The 20,318-nt window shown below is 43.4% G+C and overlaps 1 pseudogene; it reads right to left on the reverse strand.

Moving 5' to 3' along the window:
* Positions 1-20,318, reverse strand: part of LOC120020584 — a 187,067-nt pseudogene that overhangs the window by 43,675 nt on the left and 123,074 nt on the right.

Below are 20,318 nucleotides of genomic sequence, written 5' to 3' on the forward strand. Positions count from 1 at the left end.
TACAAAATAGTCTCCAACACTCTACTCAGCAAATTGGATGCAGTCTATCACAGTGCCATCCGTTTTGTCACCAAAGCCGCATATACTACCCACCACTGCGACCTGTATGCTCTCGTTGGCTGGCCCTCGCTTCATATTCGTCGCCAAACCCACTGGCTCCAGGTCATCTATAAGTCTATGCTAGGTAAGCCCCGCATTATCTCAGCTCACTGGTCACCATAGCAGCACCCACCCATAGCACGCGCTCCAGCAGGTATATTTCACTGGTCACCCCCAAAGCCAATTCCTCATTTGGCCGCCTTTGCAACCAATGACTGGAACAAATTGCAAAAATCACTGAAGCTGGAGACTCTTATCTCCCTCACTAACTTTAAGCACCAGCTGTCAGTGCAGCTCACAGATGACTGCACCACTGCAGCCCATCCAACTACCTCATCCCCATACTGTTATTTTTTTTTGTTGCTCCTTTGCACCCCAGTATCTCTACTTGCACATTCATCTTCTGAACATCTATCACTCCAGTGTTTAATTGCTAAACTGTAATTATTTCGCCACTACGGCCTATTTATTGCCTTACCTCCCTTATCTTACCTCATTTGCACACACTCTATAGACTTTTCTATTGTGTTATTTACTGTATGTTTGTTTATTCCATGTGTAACTCTGTGTTGTTGTTTGTGTCGGACTGCTTTGCTTTATCTTGGCCAGGTCGCAGTTGTAAATGAGAACTTGTTCTCAACTAGCCTACCTGGTTAAATAAAGGTGAAACAAATGTTTTTTTTAAAGAAACAAATAAGCAAATATGTTTGGTGGTTGCCAAAAGCCATGTGGGAGACTCTCCAAACATATGGAAGAAGGTACTCTGGTCAGATGAGTTTAAAATGAGCTTTTTGGCCATCAAGGAAAACACTATGTCTGGCGCAAACCCAACACCTCTCATCACCCCAAGAAAACCATCCCCACAGTGAAGGATGGTGGTGGCAGCATCATGCTGTGGGGATGTTTTTCATCGGCAGCGAGTGGGAAATTGGTCAGAATTGAAGGAATGATGGATGGATGATTGACATGGATTTAACAAGTGACATAAATAAGGGATTATAGCTTTCACCCGGATTCACCTGGTCAGTTTGTCATGGAAAGAGCAGGTGTTCTTAATGTTTTGTATACTCAGTGTAGGACACAGGGGAAGGAAGGAGTCAGTCGGTGTAGGAGATGGGGGGTTAACGGCCAGGGATGACAGGAAGTAAGGGAAGTGAGAGAGGATAATAGTGCTAGTTCTCTGATGGTGGATTGTCTGGCATGTTATTACAAATCAGCCAGAGAGCAGGGATGCAAGCTAGCTAATGACTAATGGGTATTGGAAAAAACATTAAGATTAGTTACAGATCACATTGAAGAGTAATATGATCACAACCTACTCTAAAAGTCAATTGGGCGAGTCAAATTTATGGGTATTTAATGTAGGATATAAAATAAACTAGAGGGCTCAAATACAGCAGGCGATTCCAGCGGAATTGGGTCTTGTTTGTTGCACACACTTACTCAGAATGTATACTCAATTTGGCAAAAAATCTAAATGGAAAAAAATCCCATATAATTTTACGTTGTAATAGCTCTGTACTGTACCTAGTTTACTCATTGTGCAGTGAGACCACAGCTATGTGCCAATACCCAAACATGTTTGTGCTGTCTCTGTTTCTTTGGAGAACTTGCCAATATCAGGGCCTTCAATGCACTCCAGCAGACAGCAAAGTGCAGCCTAGAACCCTGGAAAGTCAATACACACATTTGCACCCAGCCAAACACTGCTAGTGTACAGCTTTGAGAGCTTGCCATCAAGAGCTGACTCTGGGCACAGCTCAGCTGAAGTCCTTTAAATCTATCCTTGGCCCTCTCCCTTTCTCCTTCCCTCTCTCCCCTAATCTCTCTCTCTCTCTCTAGCCTAATCAAATCATTCAGAATATGTGCTTTACCGTGTTATCTGGCTGCCTGTAAAGGTGCAGAAATCCCACAAGTCTGGCTCCAGCTCAGAGATGAAGGGCAGCTAACAGCCGTGGGTGGCTGTCCCTTGACTTGACAGCTTCTGAAACCTGCAGCCCCTTTCTTACTTTATGTGATCTCAATTCTGTCTTCCCCAACAGGGCTGGGATTAGCTCAAAGTGTGTGTGAGGAGGCGTCAATGCCAACCTGCTGTCTGTCAGCTGGGGGTTGACTCACAGGGAGAACCTCAGGGAGTATCTGGAGGGACATCACATCAGAGGGCCCAGGAGACGTGGTGTGTGGTGCCGGAGCAACAATCTCTCCCTCAACGTCAGCAAGACATTGATCAGAGCTGATCGTGGACTACAGGAAATGGGGGGGGGGAGGGGGGGGGGGGTGAGCACGCCCCCATCCACATCGACACGGCGGCAGTGGATCATGTAGACAGCTTCAAATTTCTCGGTGTCCAAATCACTAAAGAATGAAAATGGTCCAAACACACACTCACAGTTGTGAAGAAGGCACGGCAGTGCCTCTCCCCCTCGGGAGGTTGAAAAAGATTGGCATGGGCCCGCAAATCCTCAAAAGGTTCTACAGCTGTACCATTGAGAGCATATTGACTGGCTGCATCACTGCTTGGTATGGCAATAGCACCTCCCTCAGAGGGTTGTGTGGACAGCCCAGTACATCACTGGGGCCGAACTCCCACCATCCAGGACCTTTATATCAGGCGGTGTGAAAAGAAGGCCTGGAAAATCGTTAAAGACTCGAACCACCCAAGCCATAGACAATTTTCTCTACGACCCCAAGTAATACGATAAATAGCTAACAAAATAGCTACAGACTATCTGAGTTATTGACCTTTTATTTCTCTATGCACACTCACAGGGCCCTACACACACTGTCACTCCAACACACACACAAACACTCACTCCATCATTTTCAAACACAAACACTCACTCCATCATCACCCTTGACATTTACACATTTTGTTACAGCCTTATTCTAAAATGGATTAAATTGTTTTTCCCCCTCATCAATCTACACACAATACCCCATAATGACAAAGCAAAAACAGGTTTTTAGAAACACAAAAAAAAGAAAATATCACATTTACATAAGTATTCAGACCTTTACTCAGTACTTGGTTGAAGCACCTTTGGCAGCGATTACAGCTTTGAATCTTCTTGGGTATGATGCTACAAGCTTGGCACAACTGTATTTGGGGAGTTTCTCCCATTCTTCTCTGCAGATCCTCTCAAGGTCTGTCAGGTTGGATGGGGAGCGTCGCTGCACAGCTATTTTCAGGTCTCTCAAGAGATGTTCGATAGGGTTCCTGTCCGGGCTTTGGCTGGGCCACTCAAGGACATTCAGAGACTTGTCCCAAAGCCACTACTGGATTGTCTTGCCTGTGTGCTTAGGGTCGTTGTCCTGTTGGAAGGTGAAACTGCTCCCCAGTCTGAGGTCCTGAGCGCTCTGGAGCATGTTCTCATCAAGGGTCTCTCTGTACCTTGCTCCATTCATATCTCCCTCGATCCTGGCGTGTCTTTCAGTCCCTGCCACTGAAAAACATATGCTGCCACCACCAGGCTTCACCTTAGGGATGGTGCGAGGTTTCCTTCAGATGTGACGCTTGCCATTCAGGCCAAAGAGTTCAATCTTGGTTTCATCAGACCAGAGAATGCTGTTTCTCATGGTCTGAGAGTCCTTTAGGTGCCTTTTGTCAAATTCCAAGCAGGCTGTCATGTGCCTTTTATTGAGGAATGACTTCTGTCTGGCTCTATCATAAAGACCTGATTGGTGGAGTGCTGCAGATGTGGTTGTCCTTCTGGAAGGTTCTCCCATCTCTACAGAGGAACTCTGGAGCTCTGTCAGAGTGCCCATCAGGTTCTTGGTCACCTCCCTGACTGAGGCCCTTCTCCCCCGATTGCTCAGTTTGGCCGGGTGGCCAGCTCTAGGAAGAGCCTTGGTGGTTCCAAACTTCTTCCATTGAAGAATGATGTAGGCAACTGTGTTCTTGGGGACCGTCAATGCTGCAGATATTTTTTGATACCCTTCCCCAGATCTGTGCCTCGACACAATCCTGTCTCGGAGCTCTACGGACAATTTTTTGTTCTGATATGCACTGTCAACTGTGGGACCTCATATAGACAGTCGTGTGCCTTTCCAAATCATGTGCAATCAATTGAATTGACCACATGTGGACTCCAATTAAGTTGTGGAAACAGCTCAAGGATGATCAATGGAAACAGGGTGCACCTGAGCTCAATTTAAAGTCTCATATCAAAGGGTCTGAATACTTATGTAAATAAGGTATTTCTGTTTTAAATGTTTAATACATTTGCAAACATTTCTAAAACCCTTTTTTGCTTTGTCATTATGGGGTATTGTGTATCGATTGATGGGTAAAAAAAATATTTATTCAATTTTAGAATAAGGCTGTAACGTAACACATTTTGGAAAAAGTCTGAATACTTTCCGAATGCACTGTATCTACCTCCATCACTCCAGTATCACTGCGCATTGCAAATATGGTATTGGAACTGTATATTTCCTGTATATACTATGCTTACTTACTTTATTGTGTATTTCACATTTCTTATTTTACTTTTTTTCTAGTAATAATGTACATTATTGGGTTTTGAGTTGTGCATGAAACTTGAACTTGAAACTGTCAACAGTCAGGACCTGCCAGTGCAAAGCTCCTTCATAGACCCTGTGCGTCTGGTTGGTAAGACTCTTACTCAAGATAAAAGACACTGGAGAGAAGGATATGTGATATGGGCCAATCACTAGATCAGAGGTGCTCCTCTAACATTCAAAGCCTGAGTCCATTCTGATTCCACAGCAGGCAGCTAGAATTTGGTGTATGAAAGACTGAGCTTAAAGAGAAGAGATTATCATGTTATTGCCATAATCATCGGACAATGTGAGAAAAATCCTCGGCTCCAATTCTTCATGACATAAATACTCTGAGACTATTCAACCCCATAATGCAGGGTGAGTACTTAATGTGCCATTGAAGTGCTATTAAAAAGTAAAACTGTAAAACTGATTCAACTCATTCAACTGTGAGTGACTACATACAATAGCAGGAAAACCCATAAACAGCCATTCTTGTGTCAACACTGCAAATAAAATATATATGTATTTTACTATGTATGAACTGTCGTCTGCTGCTATAACAACATTTGCTATGGTTACATACAGGAGTTCACACAACAGCCAAGTTCAGTGTGTCATCACCAAGGCACAAACTAAACAGATTTTCCTTTATAAAGAGGACACCTCTTTTGTCGGAGAGGATACCGGAAGGATGGGAGGCCATATAAAGAGATCTGGTAGCTGCCAGTAGTTTTTGGAAGCATGCAACCTCATAGGTAGAGAGGGCCATCAATACATGAATAAACCATAGATAGCTTCTCCTCTGCCTCTGCAGTAGTGGAGTCAGCTGGCCAGACACAGTTCAGCAGGTTAAAACATCTACAGAGGATCTACTGAGGTTGGTGATCAGGTGGGGCAGCCTTTCAGCACATTGCCGCTCTACAGATTAAAGGAGTTCTTAATGGATAGAGCAGCTCAAGGGCTCTTGAGTATCCTCGCCTCCTTTGAATCGAAGGTTTCAGTTCTAACAAGCCTCTTAATAATGTTTGCCTGATAAATCTATTTAGCCTTGGCCAATGCAATTCACTCTTGCCAGCTGTAATTAATTCAACAACTGACTACTAAGTTTATTAATCAATTATTGAACGCTTCTTTAGTGAATCCTCACCATCGTAGGTTCCACTCTCCAGCAGAAGGCCACTCTCCTCCAGGATACGGAAGTCTTCCACGCTGATGAAGTTGTAGTCCACACCCGGTACCTCCCTTTCTCTGGGCAGCCGCGTGGTGCCTGTTAATCACACAAACAAATACAAACATGAGCATATGAGAATGCAACAGCAATTGAATATAGAATGAGCCCATGAACACTGATGCAAAGGGTAGGAAACATATGGAGGGAGGGCCTATTTAGTGCTCACTGGTATCACAGATAGATCAAAGAAAAGGACATGGGGATTGTGTGATATTAGCATTAGGGGGTTCACAGCATTCTCTCATTAACAGGATGTCTGTTTCTGTCTTCTTATGCCAACTTTAGTCCCTGAAAATGTCCCCCATAAGGCAATTACTGAGGGCACCGCTACATGCCAAGCCTCTATCTCACCTGCAGCATCATTTAGATGTCACACCAATATTGCTGCTACTGTAACTATTCCATTGTCAACCTGTTGAGGGAAACATGAGGATGAACTGTGCTTTGCTTTGAGGGTGCTGAGTATCTACTTGGGAGCAGAGTCTTTGAGCACACTTTTAACTTTTTACCCCCAACACAGTCAATATAGTCGTTCCATATGAATTTAATCACTTTCGCCTCCACCCATTTAATTTGAATGAAATATTCCATACATGTTTGCTAATGGTAGAAGTGATGATACAGTTACTTTTTGGACCTGAATGTCAAAACATTCAGGAGATAGAGGTGTTCAAAGTTGACCCATTTTGCATACTCCACCCAACCATCAGATATCCATGTCTTCATCACTGAAAAAACAGTTGAGTTTGATATCATTTGAAAGTTTACAAAGTTTACAAACAGGGTTGTTAATCAATTTAATGATTTATAAAAATATATATATATATACACAGTACCAGTCCAAAATTTGGACACCCCTACTCATTCACAGGTTTTTTCTTAATTTTACTATGTTCTACATTGTATTATAATAGTGAAGACATCAAAACTATGAAATAACACATATGGAATCATCTAATAACCCAAAAAGTTTTAAACAAATCCAAATATATTTTAGATTCTTCAAAGTAGCCACCCTTTGTCTTGATGACAGCTTTGCGCACTCTTGGCAATCTCCCAACCAGCTAAATGAGGAATGCTTTTCCAACAGTCTTGAAGGAGTTCCCACATATGCTGAGCACTTTTTGGCTGCTTTTCCTTCACTCTGCGGTCCAAACTTATCCCAAACCATCTCAATTGGGTTGAGGTCGGGTGATTGTGGAGGCCAGGTCATCTGATGCAGCACTCCATCACTCTCCTTCTTGGTCAAATAGCCCTTACACAGCCTGGAGGTGTCCTGTTAAAAAACAAATGACAGTCCCACTAAGCGCAAACACGATGGGATGGCGTATCGCTGCAGAATGTTGTGGTAGCCATGCTGGTTAAGTGTGCCTTGAATTCTAAATAAATCACTGACAGTCTCACCAGCAAAGCACCCCCACACCATCACATGTCCTCCTCCATGCTTTGTGGTGGGAACCACACATGCGGAGATCATCCGTTCACCTATTCTGCATCTCACAAAGGCACAAAGGTTGGAACCAAAAATCTCCAATTTAGACTCATCAGACCAAAGGACAGGTTTCCACCGGTTTAATGTCTATTGCTTGTGTTTCTTTGCCCAAACAAGTCTCTTCTTATTATTGGTGTCCTTTAGTAGTGGTTTCATTGCAGCAATTCAACCATGAAGGCCTGATTCACGCAGTCTCCTCTAAACAGTTGATGTTGAGATGTCTCTGTTACTTGAACTCTGTAAAGCATTTATTTGGGCTGCAATCTGAGGTGCAGTTAACTCTAATGAACTTATAGTCTACAGTAGAGGTAACTCTGGTTCTTCCTTTCCTGTGGCGGTCTTCACAAGAGCCAGTTTCATCATAGTGCTTGATGGTTTTTGCAACTAAACTTGAAGAAACTTTAAAAGTTTTTGAAATGTTCTGTATTGACTGACGTTCAAGTCTTAAAATAATGATGGACTGTCGTTTCTCTTTGCTTAAGGCTCCCGAGCTTGAGGCTCCCGAGTGGTGTAGCGGTCTAAGGCACTGCATCTCAGTGCAAGAGGCGTCACTACAGACCCTGGTTCGATTCCAGGCTGTATCACAACCGGACGTGATTGGGAGTCCCATAGGTTGGCGCAAAATTGGCCCAGCATCGTCCGGGTTTGGCCGGGTTTGGCCGGGGTCGGCCGTCATTGTAAATAAGAATTTGTTCATAACTGACTCGCCTAGTTAAATGAAGGTTACATTTTTTTTTTTAAATAAACATTTAGTTGTTCTTGCTATAATATGGACTTGGTCTTTTACCAAATAGGGCTATCTTCTGTATACCACTCCTACCTTGTCACAACACAACTGATTGGCTCAAACGCATTAATTTGTGGAATTTCTTTCCTTCTTAACTTTTAACAAGGCACACCTGTTCATGGAAATTTTTTCCAGGTGACAACCTCATGAAGCTGGTTGAGAGTATGCCAAGAGTGTGCAAAGCTGTCATCAAGGCAAAGGGTGGTTAAGAATCTCGAATATAACATATATTTTGATTTGTTTAACACTTTTTTGGTTACTACATGATTCCATATGTGTTATTTCATAGTTTGATGTCTTCACTATTATTCTACAATGTAGAAAATAGGAAAAATAAATAAAGACCCTGGAATGAGTAGGTGTGTCCAAACTTTTGACTGGTACTGTATATACACTACCGTTCAAAAGTTTGGGGTCACTTAGAAATGTCCTTGTTTTTGAAAGAAACGCACATTTTTTGTCCATTAAAATAACATCAAATTGATCAGAAATACAGTGTAGACATTGTTGTAAATGTTGTAAATGACTATTGTAGCTGGAAACGGATGATTTTTTATGCAATATTTACATAGGCGTACAGAGGCCCATTATCAGCAACCATCACTCTGGTGTTCCAATGGCACGTTGTGTTAGCTAATTCAAGTTGATAATTTTAAAACGCTAATTGATCATTAGAAAACCCTTTTGCAATTATGTTAGCACAGCTGAAAACTCTTGTGCTGATAGAAGAAGCAATAAAACTGGCCTTCTTTAGACTAGTTATGTAATATGGAGCATCTGCATTTGTGGGTTCGTTTACAGGCTCAAAAAGGCCAGAAACAAAGAACTTTCTTCTGACACTCATCAGTCTGTTCTTGTTCTGAGAAATGAAGGCTATTCCATGTGCAAAATATATATGTCACTTTTTACGTCAATTATCCAAAAATGCATAAACTCCAATTTTTCATGTTCGTATACTACATTTTGTATCTTAGACCCTAATTTACATAATCTGAGGTGTTTGTGTTGTGCCCGCCATCTGTGGAGACACAGCATACTCTTGAATACAAACTGGGTGTCATGATTTGGCTAATACATTTACTAAAATGTGAATTATATTGAAATGTCTACTTTTAAATGGTACAACAAAGATGGTTGGAGATCCACACACCAGAGAATGCTAACTTGAGTGAAAATATCCATTGTTCTAAATTAAACTGTCCATCTTCCATAGGAAGAAATCACATAAATATAGATCATAGAATAATAGAATAGAATAAGACAAATGGTGTACCAGCTATTGCAGTGGTCTGAAGGGATAGGTTCATTCTATGAATTATATTTCTATGATTGAAATGAAACCCATCCTGTATTCAAGAGTATGCTGTGTCTCAACTGATGACGGGCAGGGTATGCAGATTGGGTCATGGGTCAGGTCATAGGTTAGGTAAGGTTTAAATGATGAAGTCAATCTCAATGTGACTTGGATTTTAAAGGATTAGCGCCTAGACTGGTGCAAGAAATATGTTGGACCAATCACACATGGAGCAATTACACAACAGCGCCTCTTCTACCGGCGACTGAAGAAATTCGGTATGGGCCCTCAGATCCTCAAAAATGTCTACAGCTGCACTATCGAGAGCATCTTGACTGGCTGCATCACCGCCTGGTATGGCAACTGCACCGCCCTCAACCGCAAGGCTGTACAGAGGGTGGTGCAGATGATCCAACACATCACTGGGGCATAGCTCCCTGCTCTCCAGTACATCTACGCCAGGCGGTGTTTGAGGAAGGCCCGGAAGACCACCAAGGACTCCAGTCACCTGAGCCACGGACTGTTCACTCTGTTACCATCTGGCAAGCGGTATCCGAGGAATGGGTCTCAGACCAACGGTAGAACACAATAAAATGTACGTTGTGGAGAACGTGGACAGAATCATGAAATCCAGACATTAGAATGGAATTCAACAATGTTAAAAATGTTTTGAACTTATTAGAAAATGCATTAATTTGGCCAAGATTATTATAAGACATGAACAAACTGCATCAGTGATCCATATTTTCCTTCAACTTTCTGAAGAGGCAATGGCATAGGAATGCCTCTGTCTCTGTGTGAGTGCTTGTCTGCCTTTTTGTGTACTCGTTTGTGATGTTGCTAATGTAATGACAACTGACTTCTAGTAGAGGGAAAGGTCCCCAAAAACCTTCTCAATGAAATGCTAACTACAAAGTAGCTATGCCTACCTGGCAGAATGATATCATGATTATTTTCATCAATACAGTGGCCATTTGTTTTGCAAACACTGCAATCACATGAGCGCTACAGAATCATCGCTAACCAAACAACAGTCTCTGGCTAGTGTGAAGTTGAATTAAGGGCGACTACACCCAGACCTCAAAAGTGGTCTCCTGATGTGGTTTAAGCATTGTTGAGCACTTAGAACATCCAATTTGTCTGTTTTTCTATTTAAAAAGTGTGATTTTGAGACCGAAAACCATGAACAACAAAACACAGAAAACCGATTTTGAGAAAAAAATAAACGGAATCAAGCAAAAAAATCTAAGTGATTTTATATGGCCCTACAACAATGCTCCGAGACAGCTTCTACAACCAGGACATCACTGCTGAACAGCTAACCATATCTGTCTCCCTGCACAGACCTGCACCGTAGTGACTATTTGCACCTTAGTGACTATCTACACCTAAGAGACTATTTGCACATAAGAGACTATTTGCATTCTCCACACATCCAACCCTTACACACAAGCACACACACAACAACCACCCATAAACAAACACCCATAAACACACACACACACCACAACCACCCATAAACAAACAAACACACACACACACACACACACACACACACACACACACACACACACACACACACACACACACACACACACACACACACACACACACACACACACACACACACACACACACACGCACACCACAACCACGCATTAACAAACACACACACACACACACACACACACACACACACACACACACACACACACACACACACACACACACACACACACACACACACACACACACACACACACACACACACACACACACACACACACACACACACACACACAGCAGAGGAGCTATTGTAATGGCCGGAGTGGAATAAATGGAACGGTATCAAACATATAGAAACCACGTTTGAGTCTGATCCATTTATTCCATTCCAGCCATTACAATGAGCCGGTCCTCCTATAGCTCATCCCACCAGCCTCCACTGACACACACACACACATATCCACAGCCAACAATGCTGTTCTATTATATACTATTTATTAAACTGCGTGTCCAAGACACTACTAGTGCCCACTTTATATTTGTGAATACAGTCATACTTGACAAAGCAAATTCATTTTCTATACTGTATATCCTACTGTGTACATATCAGGCTATTACTATGCTATTACTACCTCTTCTGTTCCTTGTTATTTTTTATTTGACTTTTGATTATTGTACTGCAATGTTGAGGGAGCTAGCACACAAGCATTTCACTGCACCTTTTATACATGCTGTAAAAACTGTGTACCTGACGAATACAGTTTGATTTGGAAGGAAACTCTCAACCGACCACTGGTGGTTTAGGGTTTGCTGTCGCCATTGTTCACGCTCCGCGCTTGCCTTTTAGCTAGACTAGCTACCTACAGTATCATATTTCTACTCTGTTAGCAAGTGATAGCTAGTGATAGTGATTCACACTTGAAGAAACTTTAAAAGTTTTTGAAATGTTCTGTATTGACTGACGTTCATGTCTTAAAATAATGATGGACTGTCGTTTCTCTTTGCTTAAGGCTCCCGAGCTTGAGGCTCCCGAGTGGTGTAGCGGTCTAAGGCACTGCATCTCAGTGCAAGAGGCGTCACTACAGACCCTGGTTCGATTCCAGGCTGTATCACAACCGGACGTGATTGGGATTCCCATAGGTTGGCGCAAAATTGGCCCAGCATCGTCCGGGTTTGGCCGGGGTCGGCCATGTTTTGGATGTGTGGAGAATGCAAATAGTCTCTTATGTGCAAATAGTCTCTTAGGTGTAGATAGTCACTAAGGTGCAAATAGTCACTAAGGTGCAGGTCTGTGCAGGGAGACAGATATGGTTAGCTGTTCAGCAGTGATGTCCTGGTTGTAGAAGCTGTCTCGGAGCATTGTTGTAGGGCCATTTAAATCACTTAGATTTTTTTGCTTGATTCCGTTTATTTTTTTCTCAAAATCGGTTTTCTGTGTTTTGTTGTTCATGGTTTTTGGTCTCAAAATCACACTTTTTAAATAGAAAAACAGACAAATTGGATGTTCTAAGTGCTCAACAATGCTTAAACCACATCAGGAGACCACTTTTGAGGTCTGGGTGTAGTCGCCCTTAATTCAACTTCACACTAGCCAGAGACTGTTGTTTGGTTAGCGATGATTCTGTAGCGCTCATGTGATTGCAGTGTTTGCAAAACAAATGGCCACTGTATTGATGAAAATAATCATGATATCATTCTACCAGGTAGGCATAGCTACTTTGTAGTTAGCAGTTCATTGAGAAGGTTTTTGGGGACCTTTCCCTCTACTAGAAGTCAGTTGTCATTACATTAGCAACATCACAAACGAGTACACAAAAAGGCAGACAAGCACTCACACAGAGACAGAGGCATTCCTATGCCATTGCCTCTTCAGAAAGTTGAAGGAAAATATGGATCACTGATGCAGTTTGTTCATGTCTTATAATAATCTTGGCCAAATTAATGCATTTTCTAATAAGTTCAAAACATTTTTAACATTGTTGAATTCCATTCTAATGTCTGGATTTCATGATTCTTTCCACGTTCTCCACAACGTACATTTTATTGTGTTCTACCGTTGGTCTGAGACCCATTCCTCGGATACCGCTTGCCAGATGGTAACAGAGTGAACAATCCGTGGCTCAGGTGACTGGAGTCCTTGGTGGTCTTCCGGGCCTTCCTCAAACACCGCCTGGCGTAGATCTGAGGAGGATCTGAGGGCCCAAGTTCAACCTATATGAAATATCGCCAACACCTGGCATTGTTTGCCGGCCAGATTCAAAAACTTGAAAAGCCCATTAGAAGAAAAAAAAGCTTGAAAACCCCATTAGATTTTTTCCTAAAGTTTAGGGGGACCATAATTCATGATGGTTTTTATTTTAGTTAGTTTTGCAGTCAAATAAAATCGTTTCTGTATAGTTTTAGTTTTCTCAAACTGTTTTGTTAATTATTTTATTTCAGTTTATAAAATAGTTTTTTCATGATTAGTTTTCGTTTTCGTTTCCATTTATTATAATAATCTTGATTCACATGGTCACGTTCATCTGAAGCAAGCACTTCTCCCTCAGCGTTGTAAATCTTGGCAATGTGTGTGTGTGTGTGTGTGTGTGCTTCTGTGTGTGTGTGTTTGTACAGTATGTGTGTGTGAGAGAGATAATGAGAATGCATGAATATGTGTCTACCTTGGACCCAAATTGGCACTCCATCAAGTCTTTCATAATCTCTCCCTTTCATATACTGCGGTCCTACTTTTTAAAGACCTGGCTAGCATCGATGCCACAGACACAGACAAAGAGTCACGCCACAGCAGGGACATCAGAGGCGGTTTCACTCAGAAAAAGAGAACCAGAAATATAACATGGCATTTTTTTGCATTGTTTCATCTTGGCACTTGAAAATGCCACTGGGATTCGTGTGTCAAATACAGAGGGAAAAAAGTATTGCAAAAACGAGGAGCCTCAGTGCTTTTGTGGCCATAGCATCTACTTTGAAGAAGAGAAAATGGGTTAAAGATACATTTTTTATAAGTGTGCAGGAATTTAAAACAGCTTATTCAAGAACTGTCCCACTGGGCACACACTGGTTGACTAAACGTTGTTTCCACGTCATTTCAATTAATTACATTGAACCAACGTGGAATAGATGTTGAATTGGCGTCTGTATCCAGTAGGGTATTACGTGAAAACACAAATTCAGGAAAATCATGTAATTCAAGGCCATGGCATGTTTCTTATAAAGATCTCAGAATAAAATCTAATATTGCGTGGCACTGAACTATATTCATGCCAAAAACTAAACTCAATGGTATTATGTCACCAAGAGCACAATCAGCAGAGCCAGTTGCCTTTCGACAGCCTAACTGATGCCACACACTGGCCGGGTGCAGTACTGCACTCCCCTCTCACCAAGTCAACATAAGCCAGCAGAAAAAGAGAGTGCACTGAGAGGGAGCTCAGGAGGCTGTGTCTCCTCAGGGAAGGGAAGTCGTACTGGGACTGAGTGCGACCAAGGGCCCTTTTCCCTCTCGGAGACTGCCTCCCATCTTTGTCCCCTTATGAGCTCTTAAGAGCTTCCTGCTGCGCCTTTGTTATATTGGAGGATGTGGAGGCAGTCTGAGGCAGTCTGAGGCCCAATGAAGGAGACTCAGGGATTACCATGGCATGCGGTAAGGTCCTGTGAGCACTCTTTCTCTCTTTCTTTCTCCCACTCTCTCTCTCTCTCCCGCTCCTGATTGTCCCATCTTTCATTGCCCTCACAGAGCCCATAATACTGCTGTGCCATGGTCACGCCAAGGGGAGTGGGTAATGTTTGGTTTTATAACAGAGCATCATCTTTATTATCATCCCAAAGTGATAGAAAGCTAGCTCTCAAAAGCACAAGGACAGAGTAGCCTTCCAGGACTGTATACTACACAGATGCAAAGGACAGATAGATAGATGTTTCTGACCAACAGCACTTAGAGCTGTGGAACTAGGTCATTGGCACAGTGACATGGGAGCACACCATATTTACTACCATCCCACAAACCAACACAAAAGGTATGTTGGTTTGTGTGGTAGCAGTGTATTCTAGATGCTGGAAGTATAGACATGAATAAAATGCATGTTTGAGTGAGGCTTGTTAATCTCTGACTTCTATTAATCTCAGCATATTGAATTAAAAAAGATTCAGAGTGAAAGAGAGAAAGAGAGAGGGATAGAGAGGGAGTGAAAGTAAGAGATATGGAAGGCAAGAATGCCAAAAACAGAGAGACGGAAAGGGGTTAAAAGACAGAGAGTGATGGAGAGTAATTTAGTCTTTCTGTCTCAGTCACTCTAGTCACTCACTCATTAAGACTAATTCACAGAGGGAATTATGGATTCACAGTGATGCGGTGAGGCTACAGAGGCTGATGGATGGTGGATTGCAGCTCTGTGATCTAGAACCTTAACTGTAGGACTGGGAGAAATATAAAACAAGATACTGTAAACGTGTGGAGGAAGACAAGTAGATCCCTGAAATAGACATTTAATTCTGCAATTAACAATTGTCGCCATCCGCTAATAAGTCTGTAAAATCCCATATAGCCATGAGATGAGTTCTAAGGAGCTGTGCCCATCCCCTGAGAGATCTGGCAGGTTAGTCTCTGGAGAAAACACACCAACTGTCACGCTCGTCATCCTCCTCATCTGAGGAGGAGAAGTTTGAAGGATCGGCGGACCAATATGCAGCGTGGTAAGTGTTCATCTTGATATTTATTAACACAGAGAACACTTAACGAAACTATACAAAAATAACAAACAACGAACGTGAAGCTAATGAATAATAGTGCTGACACAAAAACACTACACATAGACAATCACCCACAACCCACAATGACAAAACAGGCTACCTAAATATGGTTCCCAATCAGAGACAACGACTAACACCTGCCTCTGATTGAGAACCATATCAGGCCAAACACAGAAACAGGCAAACTAGACATACAACATAGAATGCCCACTCAGATCACACCCTGACCAAACAAAACATATAAACATACAAAGCAAACTATGGTCAGGGCGTGACACCAACAGAGAGACACAGTGAATTCTATTACAGCACAACATAAAACATTCAGCACTGATAGAATGATGCACTTACTAACTCAACCTTTAACGTGAGAAAGAACAGTTTTCACTCTGCCAGCTAAAGTAAGAAAGACGAAGGAAGTATACAAACTAGGAGCACAGACTGGAGACAGAAACTGTCAGGCACAAACAGGTGTACAGTGCCTTGCAAAAGTATTCATCCCCCTTGGCGTTTTTCCTATTTTGTTGCATTACAACCTGTAATTTAAATGGATTTTTATTTGGATAACATGTAATGGACATACACAAAATAGTCCAAATTGGTGAAGTGAAATGAAAAAAATTACTAATTTCCCCCCCAAAAATATTACAACGTAAAAGTGGTGCGTGCATATGTGTTCACCCTTTGCTATGAAGCCCCTAAATAAGATCTGGTGCAACCAATTATGTCCAGAAGTCACATAATTAGTTAAATAAAGTCCACCTGTGTGCGATCTAAGTGTCACATGATCTCTCACATGATCTCAGTATATATACACCTGTTCTGAAAGGCCCCTGTAATGGCTTCTAGGAGTAGTGGGTGGAGGAGTCAGGCGCAGAGAGCAGGATAGTTCAAAACGTGGATCTTTATTCCAAGAACAGAGTAACGGTCACGCCAAACACAAGGGCCCATAAAATACCCAGTCCAACAAATAGGACGAAACTGTCCAGGAAAACGGAATCCATAATAATCCACACACCATGAACAGAAAATCAAGCCTGCACAAAAGCCGGCGGGCCTACCGGGTTTAAATAGCCCAAAATAAAACCGAAACAAGAAACAGGTGAAACTAATCAGACAAAACTAACTGAAACAGAAAAGGGGATCGGTGGCAGCTAGTAGGCCGGCGATGACGACCGCCGAGCACCGCCCGAACAGGAAGAGGCACCATCTTCGGCGAGATTCGTGACAGCCCCAGAGTCTGCAACACCACTAAGCAAGGGGCACCACCAAGCAAGCGGCACCATGAAGACCAAGGAGCTCTCCAAACAGGTCAGGGACAAAGTTGTGGAGAAGTACAGATCAGGGTTGGGTTAAAACAAATATCAGAAACTTTGAACATCCCACAGAGCACCATTAAATCCATTATTAAGAATATGGCACCACAACAAACCTGCCAAGAGAGGACCGCCCACCAAATCTCACGGACCAGGCAAGGAGGGCATTAATCAGAGAGGCAACAAAGAGATAACCCTGAAGGAGCTGCAAACCTCCACAACGGAGATTGGAATATCTGTCCATAGGACCACTTTAAGCGTACACTCCACAGAGCTGGGCTTTACAGAAGAGTGGCCAGAAAAAAGCATTGCTTAAAGAAAAAAATATGTTCACCAAAAGACATGTGGCATGTGAGACTCTCCAAGCATATGGAAGAAGGTACTCTGGTCAGATGAGACTAAAATTGAGCTTTTTGTCCATCAAGGAAAACGCTATGTCTGGCGTAAACCCAACACCTCTCATCACCCCAAGAACACCATCCCCACAGTGAAGCATTGTGGTGGCAGCATCGTGCTGTGGGGATGTTTTTCATCGGCAGCGACTGGGAAACTGGTCAGAATTGACGTAATGATGGATGTTGCTAAATACAGGGAAATTCTTGAGGGAAACCTGTTTCAATCTTCCAGAGATTTGAGACTGGGACAGAGGTTCACCTTTCAGCAAGACAATGACCCTAAGCATACTGCTAAAGCAACACTTGAGTGGTTTAAGGGGAAACATTTAAATGTCTTGAAATGGCCTAGTCAAAGCTGAGACCTCAATCCAATTGAGAATCTGTGGTATGAATAAAGATTGCTGTACACCAGCGGAACCCTTTCAACTTGAAGGAGCTGGAGCAGTTTTGCCTTGAAGAATGGGCAAAAATCCCAGTGGCTAGATGTGCCAAGCTTATAGAGATACCCCAAGAGACTTTGAGCTGTAATTGCTGCAAAAGGTGGCTCTACAAACTATTGACTTTGGAGGGGGGTGAATAGTTATGCACGCTCAAGTTCTGTTTTTTTGTCTTATTTCTTGTTTGTTTCACAATAAAACATATTTTGCATCTTCAAAGTGGTAGGCATGTTGTGTAAATCAAATGATACAAACCCCACAAAAATCTATTTTAATTCCAGGTTGAAAGGCAACAAAATAAGAAAAATGACAAGGGGGGTGAATACTTTTGCAAGCCACTGTACGTACGTTGACTGTCCAAGAGAAGGCAGAAATCTTCAACTCACATATGATCGAAAGTGGTTGAGAGAAGGGATTGATTGATAGTGGGATAAATATTCCTCCTCTCCAAAAATGTAAATATACATGAGAGGTAAGTGGCTTACTTCCCATAAAAATGTCCCACTTCTGCCTACAATTCCCCACTCTACAAGAAAGAGCATCTTCCAGCCCTGTGGGGGAGAGCAGGGAGCCTATCGCTGTGTTTGTGACAGTGCAGTGCAGAACTGTCTGCCATAGCCTGAGGAACAGTGGGACTGTGTGTGACTAAAACCAAGAGGTATGCTCAAACATGTTGCTGTTCTTATTAGAGATGGTCCTTCTTTGGAAAAATGAAATGGTAAATATTATACTCTAAATGGTGTCACATAATGTGTGTTAATAATGACATAATTACTACATCATTTGGAGATAAGGTTTCTGTTCTCCATGAATGTTCATCCTGTCTTCTATCAGAACCACATTCCTTTCCTACTCTTAGCACACATCTATTATGACCATTGAGGAGAGGATAGCACCTCTATATCTATTCTTAACTGAAAGCTCTAACGGTCATTCAGACCAAAGTTAATGCAAATTGAAAGTAATTCTCATTGAAAGTAATTCAGATTGAAGGTAATTCAGATTGAAAGTAATTCAGATTGAAGGTCATTCAGATTGAAAGTAATTCAGATTGAATGTAATTTGCAGATTGATTGTTTCAATAACACACATCTTGCACCACTCAGAGTAAAAGCTTTCGTATAAAAGACCACAATCACAGACTGCAATTTGGAGCAACGTCTGGGTTTATGAGGATTTCTTAGTTTTTGCTGTCATGTTGAGCTTTAGGTGTGTGTGCGAGACCTGGCTCGATGAAGTGTGTTGTGTGAGGGGTGGTGTGAGTTGTGGTGTTGTAAGGGGTGGTGTGAAGGGTGGTGTGAGGGGTGGTGTTGTAAGGGGTGGTGTGAAGGGTGGTATGAAGGGTGGTGTAAGGGGTGCGTATGAGGGGTGGTGTGAGGGGTGATGTTAGGGGTGGTGTGAGTGGTCCGTGTGAGGGGTGGTGTGAGGAGTCCGTGTGAGGGGGGGTGTTAGGTGTCTGTGTGAGGGGTGGTGTTAGGGGTGGTGTTAGGGGTCCGTATGAGGGGTGGTGTGAGGAGTCCGTGTGAGGGGTGGTGTGGGGGTTGGTGTTAGGTGTCCGTGTGAGGGGTGGTGTTAGGGGTGGTGTGAGGGGTGGTGTGAGGGGACCGTGTGAGGGGTGTTGTGAGGGGTGGTGTGAGGGGACCGTGTGAGGGGTGGTGTGGGGGTTGGTGTTAGGTGTCCGTGTGAGGGGTGGTGTTAGGGGTGGTGTGAGGGGTGTTGTGAGGGGTGGTGTGAGGGGACCGTGTGAGGGGTGTTGTGAGGGGTGGTGTGAGGGGACCGTGTTCGGGGTGTTGTGAGGGGTGGTTTGAGGAGTGGTGTGAGGGGTGTTGTAAGGGGTGTTGTGAGGAGTCCGTGTGAGGGGTGGTGTGAGGGGTCCGTGTGAGGGGTGGTGTGAGGGGAGGTGTTGTAAGGGGTGGTGTGAAGGGTGGTATGAGGGGTGGTGTGAGGGGTGATGTTAGGGGTGGTGTGAGTGGTCCGTGTGAGGGGTGGTGTGAGGAGTCCGTGTGAGGGGGGGGTGTTAGGTGTCTGTGTGAGGGGTGTTGTGAGGGGTGGTGTGAGGGGACCGTGTGAGGGGTGGTGTGGGGGTTGGTGTTAGGTGTCCGTGTGAGGGGTGGTGTTAGGGGTGTTGTGAGGGGTGGTGTGAGGGGTGTTGTGAGGGGTGTTGTGAGGAGTCCGTGTGAGGGGTGGTGTGGGGGTTGGTGTTAGGTGTCCGTGTGAGGGGTGGTGTTCGGGGTGTTGTGAGGGGTGGTGTGAGGGGTGTTGTGAGGGGTGTTGTGAGGAGTCCGTGTGAGGGGTGTTGTGAGGGGTGGTGTGAGGAGTCCGTGTGAGGGGTGGTGTGAGGAGTCCGTGTGAGGGGTCCGTGTGAGGGGTGGTGTGGGGGTTGGTGTTAGGGGTGGTGTGAGGAGTGGTGTGAGGGGACTGTGTGAGGGGTGTTGTGAGGGGTGGTATGAGGAGTCCGTGTGAGGGGTGTTGTGAGGGGTGGTGTGAGGAGTCAGTGTGAGGGGTG

This window comes from Salvelinus namaycush, chromosome 2, assembly GCF_016432855.1.
Source record: "Salvelinus namaycush isolate Seneca chromosome 2, SaNama_1.0, whole genome shotgun sequence".
NCBI lineage: Eukaryota > Metazoa > Chordata > Actinopteri > Salmoniformes > Salmonidae > Salvelinus > Salvelinus namaycush.